Source organism: Amaranthus tricolor, chromosome 11, assembly GCF_026212465.1.
Source record: "Amaranthus tricolor cultivar Red isolate AtriRed21 chromosome 11, ASM2621246v1, whole genome shotgun sequence".
NCBI classification, from domain to species: Eukaryota; Viridiplantae; Streptophyta; class Magnoliopsida; order Caryophyllales; family Amaranthaceae; genus Amaranthus; species Amaranthus tricolor.
Genome location: NC_080057.1, coordinates 12,876,926 through 12,904,387, shown reverse-complemented (window position 1 = coordinate 12,904,387; position 27,462 = coordinate 12,876,926).

Sequence of the window (27,462 nt, the reverse complement as noted above, 5' to 3'; positions counted from 1 at the left end):
TGAACGATGAAGAATGATCAAAGATCAATGATCATTGATGAATGAATAAGGATCAATGATCAATGAAGAATGAGCGAAGAAGAATGAACTAGGATCAATGATCAATGAAGAATGAACGATGAAGAATGAACAAGGATCAATGATCAATGAACAATGAAAAAGGATTAATGATCAATAAAGAATGAACGATGAAGAATGAATAAGGATTAACGATCATTGAAAAATGAAAGATGAAGAATGAAAAGGAGCAATGATCAATGAAGAATTAACGATGATGAATGAACAAGGATCAATGATCAACGAAGAATAAACGATGAAGAATGAACAAGGATCAATGATCAATGAAGAATGAACAATGAAGAAGCAACAAGCATCAATGATCAATGAAAAATGAACGATGAGTAATGAACTCGGACCAAAGATCAATGAACAATAAAAGATGAAAAATGAAAAAGTATTAATGATAATTTAAGAATGAAGGATGAAGAATGAACAAGGTGTAATGATCAATGAATAATAAACGATGAACAATTAATAATGAATAATGATCATTGAACAATGAACGATGAAGTATGAAAACGAATCAATTATCAATGAACAATAAACGATGAACTATGAACAAGGATTAATGATCAATCAAGAATGAACAAAGATTAATGATCAATGAACAATGAACGAGGAAGAATGAAAAAGGATCAATGTTCATTGAAGAATGAACGATGAAGAATGAACAAAGAGTAATGATTAATGAATAATAAACTATGAAGAATTACTAACTTTCAAGGATCAATGAAAAATGAACAATGAAGAATGAACAAGGATCAATGATCAATGAAAAATGAACGATGAGTAAGTAACAAGGATCAATGATCAATGAAGAATGAACGATTAAGAATGAACAAGGATCAATGATCAATGAAGAACAAACGATGAACAATGAACAAGGATTAATGAATAATGAAGAATGAACGATGAAGAATGAAGAAGGATCAATGATCAATGAAGAATGAACGAGGAAGAATGAACTAGGATCGATGATCAACGAAGAATGAACGATGAAGAATAAACTAGGATCAATAAAGAATGAACCATAAACGATAATGAAAAAGGATTAATGATCATTGAAGAATGAACGATGAAGAATGAACAAGGAGTAATGATAAATAAATAATAAACGATGAAGAATTAATAACGATCAATGATCATGGAAGAATGAACGATGAAGAATGAAAACGGATCAATTATCAAGGAACAATAAACGATGAAGTATGAACGAGGATTAATGACCAATCAAGAATGAAGAAAGATAAATGATCAATAAATAACGAACGATGAAAAATGAAAAAGGATCAATAATCATTGAAGAATTAACGATGAAGAATGAACAAAGAGTAATGATTAATGAATAATAAACGATGAAGAATTACTAATTAACTATCAAGGATCAATGAAGAATGAACGATGAAGAATGAACAAGGAACAACGATCAATTAAAAATGTACGATGAAAAATGAACAAGGATCAATGATCAATGAAGAATGAACGATCAAGAATGAACAAAGATCAATGATCAATGAGCAATAAACGATGAACAATGAACAAGGATTAATGATCAATGAAGAATGAACGATAAAGAATGAAGAAGGATCAATGATCAATGAAGAATGAACGATGAAGAATGAACTAGGATCGATGATCAATGAAGAATGAACGATGAAGAATGAACAAGCACCAATGATCAATGAAGGATGAACGATGAAGAATGAACACGGATCAATGATCAATGGACTATAAACGATGAACTATAAACAAGGATTAATGATCAATCAAGAATGAACGATGAAGAATGAACAACGATAAATGATCAATGAAGAATGAACATGGAACAATGATCAATGAAGAATGAACGATGAAGAATGATCAAGGATCAATGATCATTGATGAATGAACAAGGATCAATGATCAATGAAGAATGAGCGTAGAAGAATGAACTTGGATCAATGATCAATGAAGAATGAACGATGAAGAATGAACAAGGATCAATGATCAATGAACAATGAAAAAGGATTAATGATCAATAAAGAATGAACGATGAAGAATGAATAAGGATTAAAGATCGTTGAACAATGAAAGATGAAGAATGAAAAGGAGCAATGATCAGTGAAGAATTAACGATGATGATTGAACAAGGATCAATGATCAATGAAGAATAAACGATGAAGAATGAACAAGGATCAATGATCAATGAAGAATGAACAATGAAAAAGCAACAAGCATCAATGATCAATGAAAAATGAACGATGAGTAATGAACTCGGACCAAAGATCAATGAACAATAAACGATGAACAATGAAAAAGTATTAATGATAATTGAAGAATGAAGGATGAAGAATGAACAAGGTGTAATGATCAATGAATAATAAACGATGAAGAATTAATAACGAATAATGATCATTGAACAATGAACGATGAAGTATGAAAACGGATCAATTATCAATGAACAATAAACGATGAACTATGAACAAGGATTAATGATCAATCAAGAATGAACAAAGATTAATGATCAATGAACAACGAACGAGGAAGAATGAAAAAGGATCAATGTTCATTGAAGAATAAACGATGAAGAATGAACAAAGAGTAATGATTAATGAATATTAAACTATGAAGAATTACTAACTTTCATGGATCAATGAAGAATGAACAAGGATCAATGATCAATGAAAAATGAACGATGAATAAGTAACAAGGATCAATGATCAATGAAGAATGAACGATCAAGAATGAACAAGGATCAATTATCAATGAACAACAAACGATGAACAATGAACAAGGATTAATGAATAATGAAGAATGAACGATGAAGAACGAAGAAGGATCAATGATCAATGAAGAATGAACGAGGAAGAATGAACTAGGATCGATGATCAATGAAGAATGAACGATGAAGAATAAACTAGGATCAATAAAGAATGAACAATAAACGATAATGAAAAAGGATTAATGATCAATTAAGAATGAACGATGAAGAATGAACAAGGAGTAATGATAAATAAATAATAAACGATGAAGAATTAATAACGATCAATGATCATGGAAGAATGAACGATGAAGAATGAAAACGAATCAATTATCAAGGAACAATAAACGATGAAGTATGAACGAGGATTAATGACCAATCAAGAATGAAGAAAGATAAATGATCAATAAATAATGAACGATGAAAAATGAAAAAGGATCAATAATCATTGAAGAATTAACGATGAAGAATGAACAAAGAGTAATGATTAATGAATAATAAACGATGAAGAATTACTAATTAACTATCAAGGATCAATGAAGAATGAACGATGAAGAATGAACAAGGAACAACGATCAATTAAAAATGTACGATGAAAAATGAACAAGGATCAATGATCAATGAAGAATGAACGATCAAGAATGAACAAGGATCAATGATCAATGAGCAATAAACGATGAACAATGAACAAGGATTAATGATCAATGAAGAATGAACGATAAAGATTAAAGAAGGATCAATGATCAATGAAGAATAAAGGATGAAGAATGAACTAGGATCGATGATCAATGAAGAATGAACGATGAAGAATGAACAAGGATCAATGATCAATGAACAATAAATGATGAACAATGAAAAAGGATAAATGATCAATGAAGAATAAACGATGAAGAATGAACAAGCAATAAGGATCATTGAATAATGAAAGATGAAGAATGAAAAGGATCAATGATCAATGAAGAATGAACGATGAAGGATGAACATGGATCAATGATCAATGAAGAATGAACAATGAAGAAGGAACAAGCATCAATGATGAATGAAGAATGAACGATGAAGAATGAACTAGGACCAATGATCGACGAAGAATGAACAACGATCAATGAACAATGAAAAATAAACGATGAACAATGAAAAAGGATTAATGATCATTGAAGAATGAAGGATGAAGAATGAACAAGGAGTAATGCTCAATGAATAATAAACGATGAAGAATTAATAACGATCAATGATCATGGAAGAATGAACGATGAAGAATGAAAACGGATCAATTATCAAGGAACAATAAACGATGAAGTATGAACAAGGATTAATGACCAATCAAGAATGAAGAAAGATAAATGATCAATAAATAATGAATGATGAAAAATGAAAAAGGATCAATAATCATTGAAGAATTAACGATGAAGAATGAACAAAGAGTAATGATTAATGAATAATAAACGATGAAAAAATACAAACTATCAAGGATCAATGAAGAATGAACAATGAAGAATGAACAAGGATCAATGATCAATGAAAAATTAACGATGAATAAGTAACAAGGATAAATGATCAATGAAGAACGAACGATCAAGAATAAACAAGGATCAATGATCAATGAACAATAAACGATGAACAATGAACAAGGACTACTGAATAATGAAGAATGAACGATGAAGAATGAAGAAGGATCAATGATCAATGAAGAATGAACGATGAAGAATGAACTAGGATCGAAGATCAATGAAGAATGAACGATGAAGAATGAACAAGGACCAATAAACAATGAACAATAAACTTTGAACAATGAAATAGGATTAATGATCATTGAAGAATGCACGATGAAGAATGAACAAAGAGTAATGATCAATGAATAATAAACGATGAAGAATTAATAACGATCAATGATCATTGAAGAATGAACGATGAAGAATCAAAACGGATCAATTATCAATGAACAATAAACGATGAAGAATGAAAAAGGATCAATGATCATTGAAGAATGATCGATGAAGAATGAACAAAGAGTAATGATTAATGAATAATAAACGATGAAGAATTACTTATTAACTATCAAGGATCAATGAAGAATGAACGATGAAGAACGAACAAGGATCAACGATCAATGAAAAATGTACGATGAATAATGAACAACGATCAAAGATCAATGAAGAATTAACGATGATGAATGAACAAGGATCAATGATCAATGAAGAATAAACGATGAAGAATGAACAAGGATCAATGATCAATGAAGAATGAACAATGAAGAAGCAACAAGCATCAATGATCAATGAAAAATGAACGATGAGTAATGAACTCGGACCAAAGATCAATAAACAATAAACGATGAAAAATGAAAAAGTATTAATGATAATTGAAGAATGAAGGATGAAGAATGAACAAGGTGTAATGATCAATGAATAATAAACGATGAAGAATTAATAACGAATAATGATCATTAAACAATGAACGATGAAGTATGAAAACGGATCAATTATCAATGAACAATAAACGATGAACTATGAACAAGGATTAATGATCAATCAAGAATGAACAAAGATTAATGATCAATGAACAACGAACGAGGAAGAATGAAAAAGGATCAATGTTCATTGAAGAATGAACGATGAAGAATGAACAAAGAGTAATGATTAATGAATAATAAACTATGAAGAATTACTAACTTTCAAGGATCAATGAAGAATGAACAATGAAGAATGAACAAGGATCAATGATCAATGAAAAATGAACGATGAATAAGTAACAAGGATCAATGATCAATGAAGAATGAACGATCAAGAATGAACAAGGATCAATGATCAACGAACAACAAACGATGAACAATGAACAAGGATTAATGAATAATGAAGAATGAACGATGAAGAATGAAGAAGGATCAATGATAAATGAAGAATGAACGAGGAAGAATGAACTAGGATCGATGATCAATGAAGAATGAACGATGAAGAATAAACTAGGATCAATAAAGAATGAACAATAAACGATAATGAAAAAGGATTAATGATCATTGAAGAATGAACGATGAAGAATGAACAAGGAGTAATGATAAATAAATAATAAAAGATGAAGAATTAATAACGATCAATGATCATGGAAGAATGAACGATGAAGAATGAAAACGGATCAATTATCAAGGAACAATAAACGATGAAGTATGAACAAGGATTAATGACCAATCAAGAATGAAGAAAGATAAATGATCAATAAATAATGAACGATGAAAAATGAAAAAGGATCAATAATCATTGAAGAATTAACGATGAAGAATGAACAAAGAGTAATGATTAATGAATAATAAACGATGAAAAAATACAAACTATCAAGGATCAATGAAGAATGAACAATGAAGAATGAACAAGGATCAATGATCAATGAAAAATTAACGATGAATAAGTAACAAGGATAAATGATCAATCAAGAATGAACGATCAAGAATGAACAAGGATCAATGATCAATGAACAATAAACGATGAACATTGAACAAGGACTACTGAATAATGAAGAATGAACGATGAAGAATGAAGAAGGATCAATGATCAATGAAGAATGAACTAGGATAGAAGATCAATGAAGAATGAACGATGAAGAATGAACAAGGACCAATAAACAATGAACAATAAACGATGAACAATGAAATAGGATTAATGATCATTGAAGAATGCACGATGAAGAATGAACAAGGAGTAATGATCAATGAATAATAAACGATGAAGAATTAATAACGATCAATGATCATTGAAGAATGAACGATGAAGAATCAAAACGGATCAATTATCAATGAACAATAAACGATGAAGAATGAAAAAGGATCAATGATCATTGAAGAATGAGCGATGAAGAATGAACAAAGAGTAATGATTGATGAATAATAAACGATGAAGAATTACTAATTAACTATCAAGGATCAATGAAGAATGAACGATGAAGAACGAACAAGGATCAACGATCAATGAAAAATGTACGATGAATAATGAACAACGATCAATGATCAATGAAGAATTAACGATGATGAATGAACAAGGATCAATGATCAATGAAGAATAAACGATGAAGAATGAACAAGGATCAATGATCAATGAAGAATGAACAATGAAGAAGCAACAAGCATCAATGATCAATGAAAAATGAACGATGAGTAATGAACTCGGACCAAAGATCAATGAACAATAAACGATGAAAAATGAAAAAGTATTAATGATAATTGAAGAATGAAGGATGAAGAATGAACAAGGTGTAATGATCAATGAATAATAAACGATGAAGAATTAATAACGAATAATGATCATTGAACAATGAACGATGAAGTATAAAAACGGATCAATTATCAATGAACAATAAACGATGAACTATGAACAAGGATTAATGATCAATCAAGAATGAACAAAGATTAATGATCAATGAACAACGAACGAGGAAGAATGAAAAAGGATCAATGTTCATTGAAGAATGAACGATGAAGAAAGAACAAAGAGTAATGATTAATGAATAATAAACTATTAAGAATTACTAACTTTCAAGGATCAATGAAGAATGAACAATGAAGAATGAACAAGGATCAATGATCAATGAAAAATGAACGATGAATAAGTAACAAGGATCAATGATCAATGAAGAATGAACGATCAAGAATGAACAAGGATCAATGATCAATGAACAACAAACGATGAACAATGAACAAGGATTAATGAATAATGAAGAATGAACAATGAAGAATGAAGAAGGATCAATGATCAATGAAGAATGAACGAGGAAGAATGAACTAGGATCGATGATCAATGAAGAATGAACGATGAAGAATAAACTAGGATCAATAAAGAATGAACAATAAACGATAATGAAAAAGGATTAATGATCATTGAAGAATGAACGATGAAGAATGAACAAGGAGTAATGATAAATAAATAATAAACGATGAAGAATTAATAACGATCAATGATCATGGAAGAATGAACGATGAAAAACGAAAACGGATCAATTATCAATGAACAATAAACGATGAACTATGAACAAGGATTAATTATCAATCAGGAATGAACAAAGATTAATGATCAATGAACAATGAACGATGAAGAATGAAAAAGGATCAATGATCATTGAAGAATTAACGATGAAGAATGAACAAAGAGTAATGATTAATGAATAATAAACGATGAAAAAATACAAACTATCAAGGATCAATGAAGAATGAACAATGAAGAATGAACAAGGATCAATGATCAATGAAAAATTAACGATGAATAAGTAACAAGGATAAATGATCAATGAAGAATGAACGATCAAGAATGAACAAGGATCAATGATCAATGAACAATAAACGATGAACAATGAACAAGGAGTACTGAATAATGAAGAATGAACGATGAAGAATGAAGAAGGATCAATGATCAATGAAGAATGAACGATGAAGAATGAACTAGGATCGAAGATCAATGAAGAATGAACGATGAAGAATGAACAAGGACCAATAAACAACGAACAATAAACGATGAACAATGAAATAGGATTAATGATCATTGAAGAATGCACGATGAAGAATGAACAAGGAGTAATGATCAATGAATAATAAACGATGAAGAATTAATAACGATCAATGATCATTGAAGAATGAACGATGAAGAATCAAAACGGATCAATTATCAATGAACAATAAACGATGAAGAATGAAAAAGGATCAATGATCATTGAAGAATGAGCGATGAAGAATGAACAAAGAGTAATGATTAATGAATAATAAACGATGAAGAATTACTAATTAACTATCAAGGATCAATGAAGAATGAACCATGAAGAACGAACAAGGATCAACGATCAATGAAAAATGTACGATGAATAATGAACAACGATCAATGATCAATGAAGAATTAACGATGATGAATGAACAAGGATCAATGATCAATGAAGAATAAACGATGAAGAATGAACAAGGATCAATGATCAATGAAGAATTAACGATGATGAATGAACAAGGATCAATGATCATTGAAGAATGAGCGATGAAGAATGAACAAAGAGTAATGATTAATGAATAATAAACGATGAAGAATTACTAATTAACTATCAAGGATCAATGAAGAATGAACGATGAAGAACGAACAAGGATCAACGATTAATGAAAAATGTACGATGAATAATGAACAACGATCAATGATCAATGTAGAATTAACGACGATGAATGAACAAGGATCAATGATCAATGAAGAATAAACGATGAAGAATGAACAAGGATCAATTATCAATGAACAATAAACGATGAAGAATGAAAAAGGATCAATGATCATTGAAGAATGAGCGATGAAGAATGAACAAAGAGTAATGATTAATGAATAATAAACGATGAAGAATTACTAATTAACTATCAAGGATCAATGAAGAATGAACGATGAAGAACGAACAAGGATCAACGATCAATGAAAAATGTACGATGAATAATGAACAACGATCAATGATCAATGAAGAATTAACGATGATGAATGAACAAGGATTAATGATCAATGAAGAATAAGCGATGAAGAATGAACAAGGATTAATGATCAATGAAGAATGAACGATGAAGAATGAAGAAGGATCAATGATCAATGAAGAATGAACGATGAAGAATGAACTAGGATCGAAGATCAATGAAGAATGAACGATGAAGAATGAATAAGGATCAATGATCAATGAAAAATAAACGATGAAGAATGAACAAGCAATAACGATCATTGAACAATGAAAGATGAAGAATGAAAAGGATGAATGATCAATGAAGAATGAACGATAATGAATGAACAAGGATAATTGATCAATGAAGAATAAACGATGAAGAATGAAGAAGGATCAATGATCAATGAAGAATGAACAATAAAGAAGGATCAAGCGTCAAAAGGATTAATGATCATTGAAGAATGAACAATGAAGAATGAACAAGGAGTAATGATCAATGAATATTAAACGATGATGAATTAATAACGATCAATGATCATAGAAGAATGAACGATGAAGAATAAAAACAGATCAATTATCAATGAACAATAAACGATGAACTATGAACAAGGATTAATGACCAATCAAGAATGAACAAAGATTAATGATCAATGAACAATGAACGATGAAGAATGAAAAAGGATCAATGATCATTGAAGAATGCACGATGAAGAATGAACAAAAAGTAATGATTAATGAATAATAAACGATGACGAATTACTAACTATCAAGCATCAATGAAGAATGAACGATGAAGAATGAACAAGGATCAATGATCAATGAAAAATGAACGATGAATAATGAAAAAGGATCAATGATCAATGGAGAATGAATGATCAAGAATGAAAAAGGATCAATGATCAATGAACAATAAACAATGAACAATGAACAATGATTAATTATTAATGAAGAATGAACGATGAAGAATGAAGAAGGATCAATAATCAATGAAGAATGGACGATGAAGAATGAACTAGGATCGATTATCAGTGAAGAACGAACGATGAAGAATGAACAAGGATCAATGATCAATGAACAATAGAAGATGAACAATGAAAAAGGATAAATGATTAATGAAGAATAAACGATGAAGAATGAACAAGGAATAACGATCATTGAACAATTGAAGATGAAGAATGAAAAAGATCAATGATCAATGAAGAATGAACGATAATGAATGAACAAGGATGAATGATCAATTAAGAATAAACGATGAAGAAAGAACAAGCATCAATGATCAATAAACAATGAACAATGAACAAGGAAAAAGCATTAATGATCAATGAAGAATGAACGATTAAGAAAGAACTAGGACCAATGATCAATGAAGAATGAACGATGAAGAATGAACAAGGATCAATGAACAATGAACAATAAACGATGAATAATGAAAAAGGATTAATGATCATTGAAGAATGAATAATGAAGAATGAACAAGGAGTAATGATCAATGAATAATAAACGATGAAGAATTAGTAACGATCAATGATCATAGAAGAATGAACGATGAAGAATGAAAACGGATCAATTATCAATGAACAATTAACGATGAACTATGAACACGGATTAATGATCAATCAAGAATGAACAAAGATTAATGATCAATGAACAATGAACGATGAAGAATTAAAAAGGATCAATGATCATTGAAGAATGAACGAAGAAGATTGAACAAAGAGTAATAATCTATGAATAATAAACAATGAAGAATAACTAACTATCAAGGTTCAATGAAGAATGAACAATGAAGAATGAACAAGGATCAATGATCAATGAAAAATAAACGATGAATAACTAATTAGGATCAATGATCAATGAAGAATGAACAATGAACAAAGAACTATGATCGATGATCAATGAAGAATGAACGATAAAGAATAAACAAGGATCAATGAACAATAAACGATGAAGAATTAATAACGATCAATGATCATAGAAGAATGAACGATGAAGAATGAAAAGGAGCAATGATCAGTGAAGAATTAACGATGATGAATGAACAAGGATCAATGATCAATGAAGAATAAACGATGAAGAATGAACAAGGATCAATGATCAATGAACAATGAACAATGAAAAAGCAACAAGCATCAATAATCAATGAAAAATGAACGATGAGTAATGAACTCGGACCAAAGATCAATGAACAATAAACGATGAAAAATGAAAAAGTATTAATGATAATTGAAGAATGAAGGATGAAGAATGAACAAGGTGTAATGATCAATGAATAATAAACGATGAAGAATTAATAACGAATAATGATCATTGAACAATGAACGATGAAGTATGAAAACGGATCAATTATCAATGAACAATAAACGATGAACTATGAACAAGGATTAATGATCAATCAAGAATGAACAAAGATTAATGATCAATGAACAACGAACGAGGAAGAATGAAAAAGGATCAATGTTCATTGAAGAATAAACGATGAAGAATGAACAAAGAGTAATGATTAATGAATAATAAACTATGAAGAATTACTAACTTTCAAGGATCAATGAAGAATGAACAAGGATCAATGATCAATGAAAAATGAACGATGAATAAGTAACAAGGATCAATGATCAATGAAGAATGAACGATCAAGAATGAACAAGGATCAATTATCAATGAACAACAAACGATGAACAATGAACAAGGATTAATGAATAATGAAGAATGAACGATGAAGAATGAAGAAGGATCAATGATCAATGAAGAATGAACAAGGAAGAATGAACTAGGATCGATGATCAATGAAGAATGAACGATGAAGAATAAACTAGGATCAATAAAGAATGAACAATAAACGATAATGAAAAAGGATTAATGATCAATTAAGAATGAACGATGAAGAATGAACAAGGAGTAATGATAAATAAATAATAAACGATGAAGAATTAATAACGATCAATGATCATGGAAGAATGAACGATGAAGAATGAAAACGAATCAATTATCAAGGAACAATAAACGATGAAGTATGAACGAGGATTAATGACCAATCAAGAATGAAGAAAGATAAATGATCAATAAATAATGAACGATGAAAAATGAAAAAGGATCAATAATCATTGAAGAATTAACGATGAAGAATGAACAAAGAGTAATGATTAATGAATAATAAACGATGAAGAATTACTAATTAACTATCAAGGATCAATGAAGAATGAACGATGAAGAATGAACAAGGAACAACGATCAATTAAAAATGTACGATGAAAAATGAACAAGGATCAATGATCAATGAAGAATGAACGATCAAGAATGAACAAGGATCAATGATCAATGAGCAGTAAACGATGAACAATGAACAAGGATTAATGATCAATGAAGAATGAACGATAAAGAATGAAGAAGGATCAATGATCAATGAAGAATGAACGATGAAGAATGAACTAGGATCGATGATCAATGAAGAATGAACGATGAAGAATGAACAAGGATCAATGATCAATGAACAATAAATGATGAACAATGAAAAAGGATAAATGATCAATGAAGAATAAACGATGAAGAATGAACAAGCAATAACGATCATTGAATAATGAAAGATTAAGAATGAAAAGGATCAATGATCAATGAAGAATGAACGATGAAGGATGAACATGGATCAATGATCAATGAAGAATGAACAATGAAGAAGGAACAAGCATCAATGATGAATGAAGAATGAACGATGAAGAATGAACTAGGACCAATGATCGACGAAGAATGAACAACGATCAATGAACAATGAAAAATAAACGATGAACAATGAAAAAGGATTAATGATCATTGAAGAATGAAGGATGAAGAATGAACAAGGAGTAATGCTCAATGAATAATAAACGATGAAGAATTAATAACGATCAATGATCATGGAAGAATGAACGATGAAGAATGAAAACGGATCAATTATCAAGGAACAATAAACGATGAAGTATGAACAAGGATTAATGACCAATCAAGAATGAAGAAAGATAAATGATCAATAAATAATGAACGATGAAAAATGAAAAAGGATCAATAATCATTGACGAATTAACGATGAAGAATGAACAAAGAGTAATGATTAATGAATAATAAACGATGAAAAAATACAAACTATCAAGGATCAATGAAGAATGAACAATGAAGAATGAACAACGATCAATGATCAATGAAAAATTAACGATGAATAAGTAACAAGGATAAATGATCAATGAAGAATGAACGATCAAGAATAAACAAGGATCAATGATCAATGAACAATAAACGATGAACAATGAACAAGGACTACTCAATAATGAAGAATGAACGATGAAGAATGAAGAAGGATCAATGATCAATGAAGAATGAACGATGAAGAATGAACTAGGATCGAAGATCAATGAAGAATGAACGATGAAGAATGAACAAGGACCAATAAACAATGAACAATAAACTTTGAACAATGAAATAGGATTAATGATCATTGAAGAATGCACGATGAAGAATGAACAAGGAGTAATGATCAATGAATAATAAACGATGAAGAATTAATAACGATCAATGATCATTGAAGAATGAACGATGAAGAATCAAAACGGATCAATTATCAATGAACAATAAACGATGAAGAATGAAAAAGGATCAATGATCATTGAAGAATGAGCGATGAAGAATGAACAAAGAGTAATGATTAATGAATAATAAACGATGAAGAATTACTTATTAACTATCAAGGATCAATGAAGAATGAACGATGAAGAACGAACAAGGATCAACGATCAATGAAAAATGTACGATGAATAATGAACAACGATCAATGATCAATGAAGAATTAACGATGATGAATGAACAAGGATCAATGATCAATGAAGAATAAACGATGAAGAATGAACAAGGATCAATGATCAATGAAGAATGAACAATGAAAAAGCAACAAGCATCAATGATCAATGAAAAATGAACGATGAGTAATGAACTCGGACCAAAGATCAATAAACAATAAACGATGAAAAATGAAAAAGTATTAATGATAATTGAAGAATGAAGGATGAAGAATGAACAAGGTGTAATGATCAATGAATAATAAACGATGAAGAATTAATAACGAATAATGATCATTGAACAATGAACGATGAAGTATGAAAACGGATCAATTATCAATGAACAATAAACGATGAACTATGAACAAGGATTAATGATCAATCAAGAATGAACAAAGATTAATGATCAATGAACAACGAACGAGGAAGAATGAAAAAGGATCAATGTTCATTGAAGAATGAACGATGAAGAATGAACAAAGAATAATGATTAATGAATAATAAACTATGAAGAATTACTAACTTTCAAGGATCAATGAAGAATGAACAATGAAGAATGAACAAGGATCAATGATCAATGAAAAATGAACGATGAATAAGTAACAAGGATCAATGATCAATGAAGAATGAACGATCAAGAATGAACAAGGATCAATGATCAATGAACAACAAACGATGAACAATGAACAAGGATTAATGAATAATGAAGAATGAACGATGAAGAATGAAGAAGGATCAATGATAAATGAAGAATGAACGAGGAAGAATGAACTAGGATCGATGATCAATGAAGAATGAACGATGAAGAATAAACTAGGATCAATAAAGAATGAACAATAAACGATAATGAAAAAGGATTAATGATCATTGAAGAATGAACGATGAAGAATGAACAAGGAGTAATGATAAATAAATAATAAAAGATGAAGAATTAATAACGATCAATGATCATGGAAGAATGAACGATGAAGAATGAAAACGGATCAATTATCAAGGAACAATAAACGATGAAGTATGAACAAGGATTAATGACCAATCAAGAATGAAGAAAGATAAATGATCAATAAATAATGAACGATGAAAAATGAAAAAGGATCAATAATCATTGAAGAATTAACGATGAAGAATGAACAAAGAGTAATGATTAATGAATAATAAACGATGAAAAAATACAAACTATCAAGGATCAATGAAGAATGAACAATGAAGAATGAACAAGGATCAATGATCAATGAAAAATTAACGATGAATAAGTAACAAGGATAAATGATCAATGAAGAATGAACGATCAAGAATGAACAAGGATCAATGATCAATGAACAATAAACGATGAACATTGAACAAGGACTACTGAATAATGAAGAATGAACGATGAAGAATGAAGAAGGATCAATGATCAATGAAGAATGAACTAGGATCGAAGATCAATGAAGAATGAACGATGAAGAATGAACAAGGACCAATAAACAATGAACAATAAACGATGAACAATGAAATAGGATTAATGATCATTGAAGAATGCACGATGAAGAATGAACAAGGAGTAATGATCAGTGAATAATAAACGATGAAGAATTAATAACGATCAATGATCATTGAAGAATGAACGATGAAGAATCAAAACGGATCAATTATCAATGAACAATAAACGATGAAGAATGAAAAAGGATCAATGATCATTGAAGAATGAGCGATGAAGAATGAACAAAGAGTAATGATTGATGAATAATAAACGATGAAGAATTACTAATTAACTATCAAGGATCAATGAAGAATGAACGATGAAGAACGAACAAGGATCAACGATCAATGAAAAATGTACGATGAATAATGAACAACGATCAATGATCAATGAAGAATTAACGATGATGAATGAACAAGGATCAATGATCAATGAAGAATAAACGATGAAGAATGAACAAGGTGTAATGATCAATGAATAATAAACGATGAAGAATTAATAACGAATAATGATCATTGAACAATGAACGATGAAGTATGAAAACGGATCAATTATCAATGAACAATAAACGATGAACTATGAACAAGGATTAATGATCAATCAAGAATGAACAAAGACTAATGATCAATGAACAACGAACGAGGAAGAATGAAAAAGGATCAATGTTCATTGAAGAATGAACGATGAAGAAAGAACAAAGAGTAATGATTAATGAATAATAAACTATGAAGAATTACTAACTTTCAAGGATCAATGAAGAATGAACAATGAAGAATGAACAAGGATCAATGATCAATGAAAAATGAACGATGAATAAGTAACAAGGATCAATGATCAATGAAGAATGAACGATCAAGAATGAACAAGGATCAATGATCAATGAACAACAAACGATGAACAATGAACAAGGATTAATGAATAATGAAGAATGAACGATGAAGAATGAAGAAGGATCAATGATCAATGAAGAATGAACGAGGAAGAATGAACTAGGATCGATGATCAATGAAGAATGAACGATGAAGAATAAACTAGGATCAATAAAGAATGAACAATAAACGATAATGAAAAAGGATTAATGATCATTGAAGAATGAACGATGAAGAATGAACAAGGAGTAATGATAAATAAATAATAAACGATGAAGAATTAATAACGATCAATGATCATGGAAGAATGAACGATGAAAAACGAAAACGGATCAATTATCAATGAACAATAAACGATGAACTATGAACAAGGATTAATTATCAATCAGGAATGAACAAAGATTAATGATCAATGAACAATGAACGATGAAAAATGAAAAAGGATCAATGATCATTGAAGAATTAACGATGAAGAATGAACAAAGAGTAATGATTAATGAATAATAAACGATGAAAAAATACAAACTATCAAGGATCAATGAAGAATGAACAATGAAGAATGAACAAGGATCAATGATCAATGAAAAATTAACGATGAATAAGTAACAAGGATAAATGATCAATGAAGAATGAACGATCAAGAATGAACAAGGATCAATGATCAATGAACAATAAACGATGAACAATGAACAAGGAGTACTGAATAATGAAGAATGAACGATGAAGAATGAAGAAGGATCAATGATCAATGAAGAATGAACGATGAAGAATGAACTAGGATCGAAGATCAATGAAGAATGAACGATGAAGAATGAACAAGGACCAATAAACAACGAACAATAAACGATGAACAATGAAATAGGATTAATGATCATTGAAGAATGCACGATGAAGAATGAACAAGGAGTAATGATCAATGAATAATAAACGATGAAGAATTAATAACGATCAATGATCATTGAAGAATGAACGATGAAGAATCAAAACGGATCAATTATCAATGAACAATAAACGATGAAGAATGAAAAAGGATCAATGATCATTGAAGAATGAGCGATGAAGAATGAACAAAGAGTAATGATTAATGAATAATAAACGATGAAGAATTACTAATTAACTATCAAGGATCAATGAAGAATGAACCATGAAGAACGAACAAGGATCAACGATCAATGAAAAATGTACGATGAATAATGAACAACGATCAATGATCAATGAAGAATTAACGATGATGAATGAACAAGGATCAATGATCAATGAAGAATAAACGATGAAGAATGAACAAGGATCAATGATCAATGAAGAATTAACGATGATGAATGAACAAGGATCAATGATCATTGAAGAATGAGCGATGAAGAATGAACAAAGAGTAATGATTAATGAATAATAAACGATGAAGAATTACTAATTAACTATCAAGGATCAATGAAGAATGAACGATGAAGAACGAACAAGGATCAACGATTAATGAAAAATGTACGATGAATAATGAACAACGATCAATGATCAATGAAGAATTAACGACGATGAATGAACAAGGATCAATGATCAATGAAGAATAAACGATGAAGAATGAACAAGGATCAATTATCAATGAACAATAAACGATGAAGAATGAAAAAGGATCAATGATCATTGAAGAATGAGCGATGAAGAATGAACAAAGAGTAATGATTAATGAATAATAAACGATGAAGAATTACTAATTAACTATCAAGGATCAATGAAGAATGAACGATGAAGAACGAACAAGGATCAACGATCAATGAAAAATGTACGATGAATAATGAACAACGATCAATGATCAATGAAGAATTAACGATGATGAATGAACAAGGATTAATGATCAATGAAGAATAAGCGATGAAGAATGAACAAGGATTAATGATCAATGAAGAATGAACGATGAAGAATGAAGAAGGATCAATGATCAATGAAGAATGAACGATGAAGAATGAACTAGGATCGAAGATCAATGAAGAATGAACGATGAAGAATGAATAAGGATCAATGATCAATGAAAAATAAACGATGAAGAATGAACAAGCAATAACGATCATTGAACAATGAAAGATGAAGAATGAAAAGGATGAATGATCAATGAAGAATGAACGATAATGAATGAACAAGGATAATTGATCAATGAAGAATAAACGATGAAGAATGAAGAAGGATCAATGATCAATGAAGAATGAACAATAAAGAAGGATCAAGCGTCAAAAGGATTAATGATCATTGAAGAATGAACAATGAAGAATGAACAAGGAGTAATGATCAATGAATATTAAACGATGATGAATTAATAACGATCAATGATCATAGAAGAATGAACGATGAAGAATAAAAACAGATCAATTATCAATGAACAATAAACGATGAACTATGAACAAGGATTAATGACCAATCAAGAATGAACAAAGATTAATGATCAATGAACAATGAACGATGAAGAATGAAAAAGGATCAATGATCATTGAAGAATGCACGATGAAGAATGAACAAAAAGTAATGATTAATGAATAATAAACGATGACGAATTACTAACTATCAAGCATCAATGAAGTATGAACGATGAAGAATGAACAAGGATCAATGATCAATGAAAAATGAACGATGAATAATGAAAAAGGATCAATGATCAATGGAGAATGAATGATCAAGAATGAAAAAGGATCAATGATCAATGAACAATAAACAATGAACAATGAACAAGGATTAATTATTAATGAAGAATGAACGATGAAGAATGAAGAAGGATCAATGATCAATGAAGAATGGACGATGAAGAATGAACTAGGATAGATTATCAGTGAAGAACGAACGATGAAGAATGAACAAGGATAAATGATTAATGAAGAATAAACGATGAAGAATGAACAAGGAATAACGATCATTGAACAATTGAAGATGAAGAATGAAAAAGATCAATGATCAATGAAGAATGAACGATAATGAATGAACAAGGATGAATGATCAATTAAGAATAAACGATGAAGAATGAACAAGCATCAATGATCAATAAACAATGAACAATGAACAAGGAAAAAGCATTAATGATCAATGAAGAATGAACGATTAAGAAAGAACTAGGACCAATGTTCAATGAAGAATGAACGATGAAGAATGAACAAGGATCAATGAACAATGAACAATAAACGATGAATAATGAAAAAGGATTAATGATCATTGAAGAATGAATAATGAAGAATGAACAAGGAGTAATGATCAATGAATGATAAACGATGAAGAATTAGTAACGATCAATGATCATAGAAGAATGAACGATGAAGAATGAAAACGGATCAATTATCAATGAACAATTAACGATGAACTATGAACACGGATTAATGATCTATCAAGAATGAACAAAGATTAATGATCAATGAACAATGAACGATGAAGAATTAAAAAGGATCAATGATCATTGAAGAATGAACGAAGAAGATTGAACAAAGAGTAATAATCTATGAATAATAAACAATGAAGAATAACTAACTATCAAGGTTCAATGAAGAATGAACAATGAAGAATGAACAAGGATCAATGATCAATGAAAAATAAACGATGAATAACTAATTAGGATCAATGATCAATGAAGAATGAACGATGAACAAAGAACTATGATCGATGATCAATGAAGAATGAACGATAAAGAATAAACAAGGATCAATGAACAATAAACGATGAAAAATTAATAACGATCAATGATCATAGAAGAATGAACGATGAAGAATGAAAACGGATCAATTATCAATGAACAATAATCGATGAACAATGAACAAGGATTAATGATCAATCTAGAATGAACAAAGATTAATGATCATTGAACAATGAACGATGAAGAACGTAAAAGGATCAATGATTATTGAAGAATGAACGATAAAGAATGAACAAGGATCAATGATAATTTAAAAATGAACGATGAAAAATGAACAAGGATCAATGATCAATGAAGAATGAACGATCATGAATGAACAAGGATCAATGATCAATGAACAATAAACGATGAACAATGAACAAGGATTAAAGATTAATGAAGAATGAACGATGAAGAATGAAGAAGTATCAATGATCAACGAAGAATGAACGATGAAGAATGAACAAGGATTAATGATGACTAAAGAATGAACGATGAAGAATGAAGAAGGATCAATGATCAATGAAGAATGAAAAAGGATCAATGATCAATGAAGAATGAACGATGAAGAATGATCAAGGATCAATGATCAATGAAGAATGAACGATAAAGAATTAACAAAGATCAATGATCAATGAAGAATGAATGAGGAAGAATGAACTAGGATCAATGGTCAATGAAGAATGAACTAGGATCAACGATCAATGAAGTATGAACGATGAAGAATAAACAAGGATCAATAATCGATGAACAACAAACGATGCACACTGAAAAAGGATGAATGATCAATGAAGAATAAATGATGAAGAATGAACAAGCATCACTGATCAATGAAGGATGAACGATGAAGAATGAACACGGATCAATGATCAATGAACAATTAACGATGCACTATAAACATCGATTAATGATGTATCAAGAATGAACGATGAAGAATGAACAAGGATAAAGGATCAATGAAGAATGAACATGGAACACTGATCAATGATGAATGAACGATGAAGAATGATCAAGGATCATTGATCAATGATGAATGAACAAGGATCAATGATCAATGAAGAATGAACGATGAGGAATGAACAAGGATCAATGATTAATGAAGAATGAACGCAGAAGAATGAACTAGGATCAATAATCAATGAAGAATGAACGATGAAGAATGAACAAGGATAAATGATCAATTAACAATAAACAATGAACAATGAAAAAGGATTAACGATCAATAAAGAATAAACGATGAAGAATGAACAAGGATTAACAATCGTTGAACAATGAAAGATGATGAATGAAAAGGATCAATAATCAATAAAAAATTAACGATGATGAATGAACAAGGATCAATGATCAATGAAGAATAAACCATGAAGAATGAACAACGATCAATGATCAATGAAGAAGAAACAAGCATCAATGATCAATGAAGAATGCACGATGAATAATGAACTAGTACCAATGATCAACGAAGAATGAACGATGAAGAATGAACAAAGATCAATGATCAATGAACAATAAACGATGAACAATGAAAAAGGTTAAATGATCAATGAAGAATAAACGATGAAGAATGAACAAGGAATAACGATTATCGAACAATGAAAGATGAAGAATGAAAAGAATCAATGATCAATGAAGAATGAACGATAATGAATGAATAAGGATCAATGATCATTGAAGAATAAACGATGAAGAATGAACAAGGATCAATGATGAATGAACAATGAACAACGAATAAGGAACATGCTTCAATGATCAATGAAGAATGAACGATGAAGAAAGAACTAGAACCAATGATCAATGAAGAATGAATGTTGAAGAATGAACAAGGATCAATGAACAATGAACAATAAACGATGGATAATGAAAATTATTAATGATCATTGAAGAATGAACAATGAAAAATGAAAAAGGAGTAATGATTAATGAATAATAAACGATGAAGAATTAATAACGATCAATGATCATAGAAGAATGAACGATGAAGAATGAAAATGGATTAATTATCAATGAACAATAAACGATGAACTATGAACAAGGATTAATGATCAATCAAGAATGAACAAAGATTAATGATCAATGAACAATGAGCGATGAAGTATGAAAAAGGATCAATGATCATTGAAGAATGAACGATGAAGAATGAACAAGGATCAATTATCAATGAAAAATAAACGATGAATAATGAACAATGATCAATAATCAATAAAGAATGAAAGATCAAGAATGAACAAGGATCAACGATCAACGAACAATAAACGATGAACAATGAACAAGGATTAATGATTAATGAACAATGAACGATAAAGAATGAAGAAGGATCAATGATCAATGAAGAATGAACGATGAACAATGAACAATGATTAATGATGAATAAAGAATGAACGATGAAGAATGAACAAGGATCAATGATCAATGAAGAATGAACAAGGATCAATGATCAATGATGAATACACGATGAATAATGACCAAGGATCAATGATCAATGAAGAATGAACGATAAAAATTAACAAGGATTGAACAATGAAAAATGAACGAGGAAGAATGAACAAGGATCAATGATCAATGAAGAATGAACTAGGATCAAAGATCAATGAAGAATGAACGATGAAGAATAAACAAGGATCAATGATCAATGAAAAATAAACGATGCACAATGAAAAAGGATGAATGATCAATGAAGAATAAACGATGAAGAATGAACAAGCGCCAATGATCAATGAAGGATGAACGATGAAGAACTAACGCGTATCAATGATCAATGAACAATAAACGATGAACTATAAACAAGGATTAATGATTAATCAAGAATGAACGATGAAGAATGAACAAGGATAAATGATCAACGAAGAATGAACATGGAACACTGATCAATGAAGAATGAACGATGAAGAATGACCAAGGATCATTGATCAACGATGAATGAACAAGGATCAATGATGAATGAAGAAAGAACGATGAAGAATGAACAAGGATCAATGATCAATGAAGAATGAACGAAGAAGAATGAACTAGGATCAATGATCAATGAAGAATGAACGATGAAGAATGAACAAGGATCAATGATCAATTAACAATAAACGATGAACAATGAAAAAGGATTAATGATCAATAAAGATTGAACGATGAAGAATGAACAAGGATTAACGATCATTGAACAATGAAAGATGAAGAATGAAAAGGATCAATAATCAAAAAAGAATTAACGATGATGAATGAACAAGGATCAATGATCAAAGAAAAATAAACCATGAAGAATGAACAAGGATCAATGATCAATGAAGAATGAACGATCATGAATGAACAAGGATCAATGATCAATGAACAATAAACGATGAACAATGAACAAGGATTAAAGATTAATGAAGAATGAACGATGAAGAATGAAGAAGTATCAATGATCAACGAAGAATGAACGATGAAGAATGAACAAGGATTAATGATGACTAAAGAATGAACGATGAAGAATGAAGAAGGATCAATGATCAATGAAGAATGAAAAAGGATCAATGATCAATGAAGAATGAACGATGAAGAATGATCAAGGATCAATGATCAATGAAGAATGAACGATAAAGAATTAACAAAGATCAATGATCAATGAAGAATGAACGAGGAAGAATGAACTAGGATCAATGGTCAATGAAGAAAGAACTAGGATCAACGATCAATGAAGTATGAACGATGAAGAATAAACAAGGATCAATGATCGATGAACAACAAACGATGCACACTGAAAAAGGATGAATGATCAATGAAGAATAAATGATGAAGAATGAACAAGCATCACTGATCAATGAAGGATGAACGATGAAGAATGAACACGGATCAATGATCAATGAACAATAAACGATGCACTATAAACATCGATTAATGATGTATCAAGAATGAACGATGAAGAATGAACAAGGATAAATGATCAATGAAGAATGAACATGGAACACTGATCAATGATGAATGAACGATGAAGAATGATCAAGGATCATTGATCAATGATGAATGAACAAGGATCAATGATCAATGAAGAATGAACGATGAGGAATGAACAAGGATCAATGATTAATGAAGAATAAACGCAGAAGAATGAACTAGGATCAAAATAATCAATGAAGAATGAACGATGAAGAATGAACAAGGATAAATGATCAATTAACAATAAACAATGAACAATGAAAAAGGATTAATGATCAATAAAGAATAAACGATGAAGAATGAACAAGGATTAACAATCGTTGAACAATGAAAGATGATGAATGAAAAGGATCAATAATCAATAAAAAATTAACGATGATGAATGAACAAGGATCAATGATCAATGAAGAATAAACCATGAAGAATGAACAACGATCAATGATCAATGAAGAAGAAACAAGCATCAATGATCAATGAAGAATGCACGATGAATAATGAACTAGTACCAATGATCAACGAAGAATGAACGATGAAGAATGAACAAAGATCAATGATCAATGAACAATAAACGATGAACAATGAAAAAGGTTAAATGATCAATGAAGAATAAACGATGAAGAATGAACAAGGAATAACGATTATCGAACAATGAAAGATGAAGAATGAAAAGAATCAATGATCAATGAAGAATGAACGATAATGAATGAATAAGGATCAATGATCATTGAACAATAAACGATGAAGAATGAACAAGGATCAATGATGAATGAACAATGAACAACGAATAAGGAACATGCTTCAATGATCAATGAAGAATGAACGATGAAGAAAGAACTAGGACCAATGATCAATGAAGAATGAATGATGAAGAATGAACAAGGATCAATGAACAATGAACAATAAACGATGGATAATGAAAATTATTAATGATCATTGAAGAATGAACAATGAAAAATGAAAAAGGAGTAATGATTAATGAATAATAAACGATGAAGAATTAATAACGATCAATGATCATAGAAGAATGAACGATGAAGAATGAAAATGGATTAATTATCAATGAACAATAAACGATGAACTATGAACAAGGATTAATGATCAATCAAGAATGAACAAAGATTAATGATCAATGAACAATGAGCGATGAAGTATGAAAAAGGATCAATGATCATTGAAGAATGAACGATGAAGAATGAACAAGGATCAATTATCAATGAAAAATAAACGATGAATAATGAACAATGATCAATAATCAATAAAGAATGAAAGATCAAGAATGAACAAGGATCAACGATCAACGAACAATAAACGATGAACAATGAACAAGGATTAATGATTAATGAACAATGAACGATAAAGAATGAAGAAGGATCAATGATCAATGAAGAATGAACGATGAACAATGAACAATGATTAATGATGAATAAAGAATGAACGATGAAGAATGAACAAGGATCAATGATCAATGAAGAATGAACAAGGATCAATGATCAATGATGAATACACGATGAATAATGACCAAGGATCAATGATCAATGAAGAATGAACGATAAAAATTAACAAGGATTGAACAATGAAAAATGAACGAGGAAGAATGAACAAGGATCAATGATCAATGAAGAATGAACTAGGATCAAAGATCAATGAAGAATGAACGATGAAGAATAAACAAGGATCAATGATCAATGAACAATAAACGATGCACAATGAAAAAGGATGAATGATCAATGAAGAATAAACGATGAAGAATGAACAAGCGCCAATGATCAATGAAGGATGAACGATGAAGAACTAACGCGTATCAATGATCAATGAACAATAAACGATGAACTATAAACAAGGATTAATGATTAATCAAGAATGAACGATGAAGAATGAACAAGGATAAATGATCAACGAAGAATGAACATGGAACACTGATCAATGAAGAATGAACGATGAAGAATGACCAAGGATCATTGATCAACGATGAATGAACAAGGATCAATGATGAATGAAGAATGAACGATGAAGAATGAACAAGGATCAATGATCAATGAAGAATGAACGAAGAAGAATGAACTAGGATCAATGATCAATGAAGAATGAACGATGAAGAATGAACAAGGATCAATGATCAATTAACAATAAACTATGAACAATGAAAAAGGATTAATGATCAATAAAGATTGAACGATGAAGAATGAACAAGGATTAACGATCATTGAACAATGAAAGATGAAGAATGAAAAGGATCAATAATGAAAAAAGAATTAACGATGATGAATGAACAAGGATCAATGATCAAAGAAAAATAAACCATGAAGAATGAACAAGGATCAATGATCAATGAAGAATGAACGATCATGAATGAACAAGGATCAATGATCAATGAACAATAAACGATGAACAATGAACAAGGATTAAAGATTAATGAAGAATGAACGATGAAGAATGAAGAAGTATCAATGATCAACGAAGAATGAACGATGAAGAATGAACAAGGATTAATGATGACTAAAGAATGAACGATGAAGAATGAAGAAGGATCAATGATCAATGAAGAATGAAAAAGGATCAATGATCAATGAAGAATGAACGATGAAGAATGATCAAGGATCAATGATCAATGAAGAATGAACGATAAAGAATTAACAAAGATCAATGATCAATGAAGAATGAACGAGGAAGAATGAACTAGGATCAATGGTCAATGAAGAAAGAACTAGGATCAACGATCAATGAAGTATGAACGATGAAGAATAAACAAGGATCAATGATCGATGAACAACAAACGATGCACACTGAAAAAGGATGAATGATCAATGAAGAATAAATGATGAAGAATGAACAAGCATCACTGATCAATGAAGGATGAACGATGAAGAATGAACACGGATCAATGATCAATGAACAATAAACGATGCACTATAAACATCGATTAATGATGTATCAAGAATGAACGATGAAGAATGAACAAGGATAAATGATCAATGAAGAATGAACATGGAACACTGATCAATGATGAATGAACGATGAAGAATGATCAAGGATCATTGATCAATGATGAATGAACAAGGATCAATGATCAATGAAGAATGAACGATGAGGAATGAACAAGGATCAATGATTAATGAAGAATAAACGCAGAAGAATGAACTAGGATCAAAATAATCAATGAAGAATGAACGATGAAGAATGAACAAGGATAAATGATCAATTAACAATAAACAATGAACAATGAAAAAGGATTAATGATCAATAAAGAATAAACGATGAAGAATGAACAAGGATTAACAATCGTTGAACAATGAAAGATGATGAATGAAAAGGATCAATAATCAATAAAAAATTAACGATGATGAATGAACAAGGATCAATGATCAATGAAGAATAAACCATGAAGAATGAACAACGATCAATGATCAATGAAGAAGAAACAAGCATCAATGATCAATGAAGAATGCACGATGAATAATGAACTAGTACCAATGATCAACGAAGAATGAACGATGAAGAATGAACAAAGATCAATGATCAATGAACAATAAACGATGAACAATGAAAAAGGTTAAATG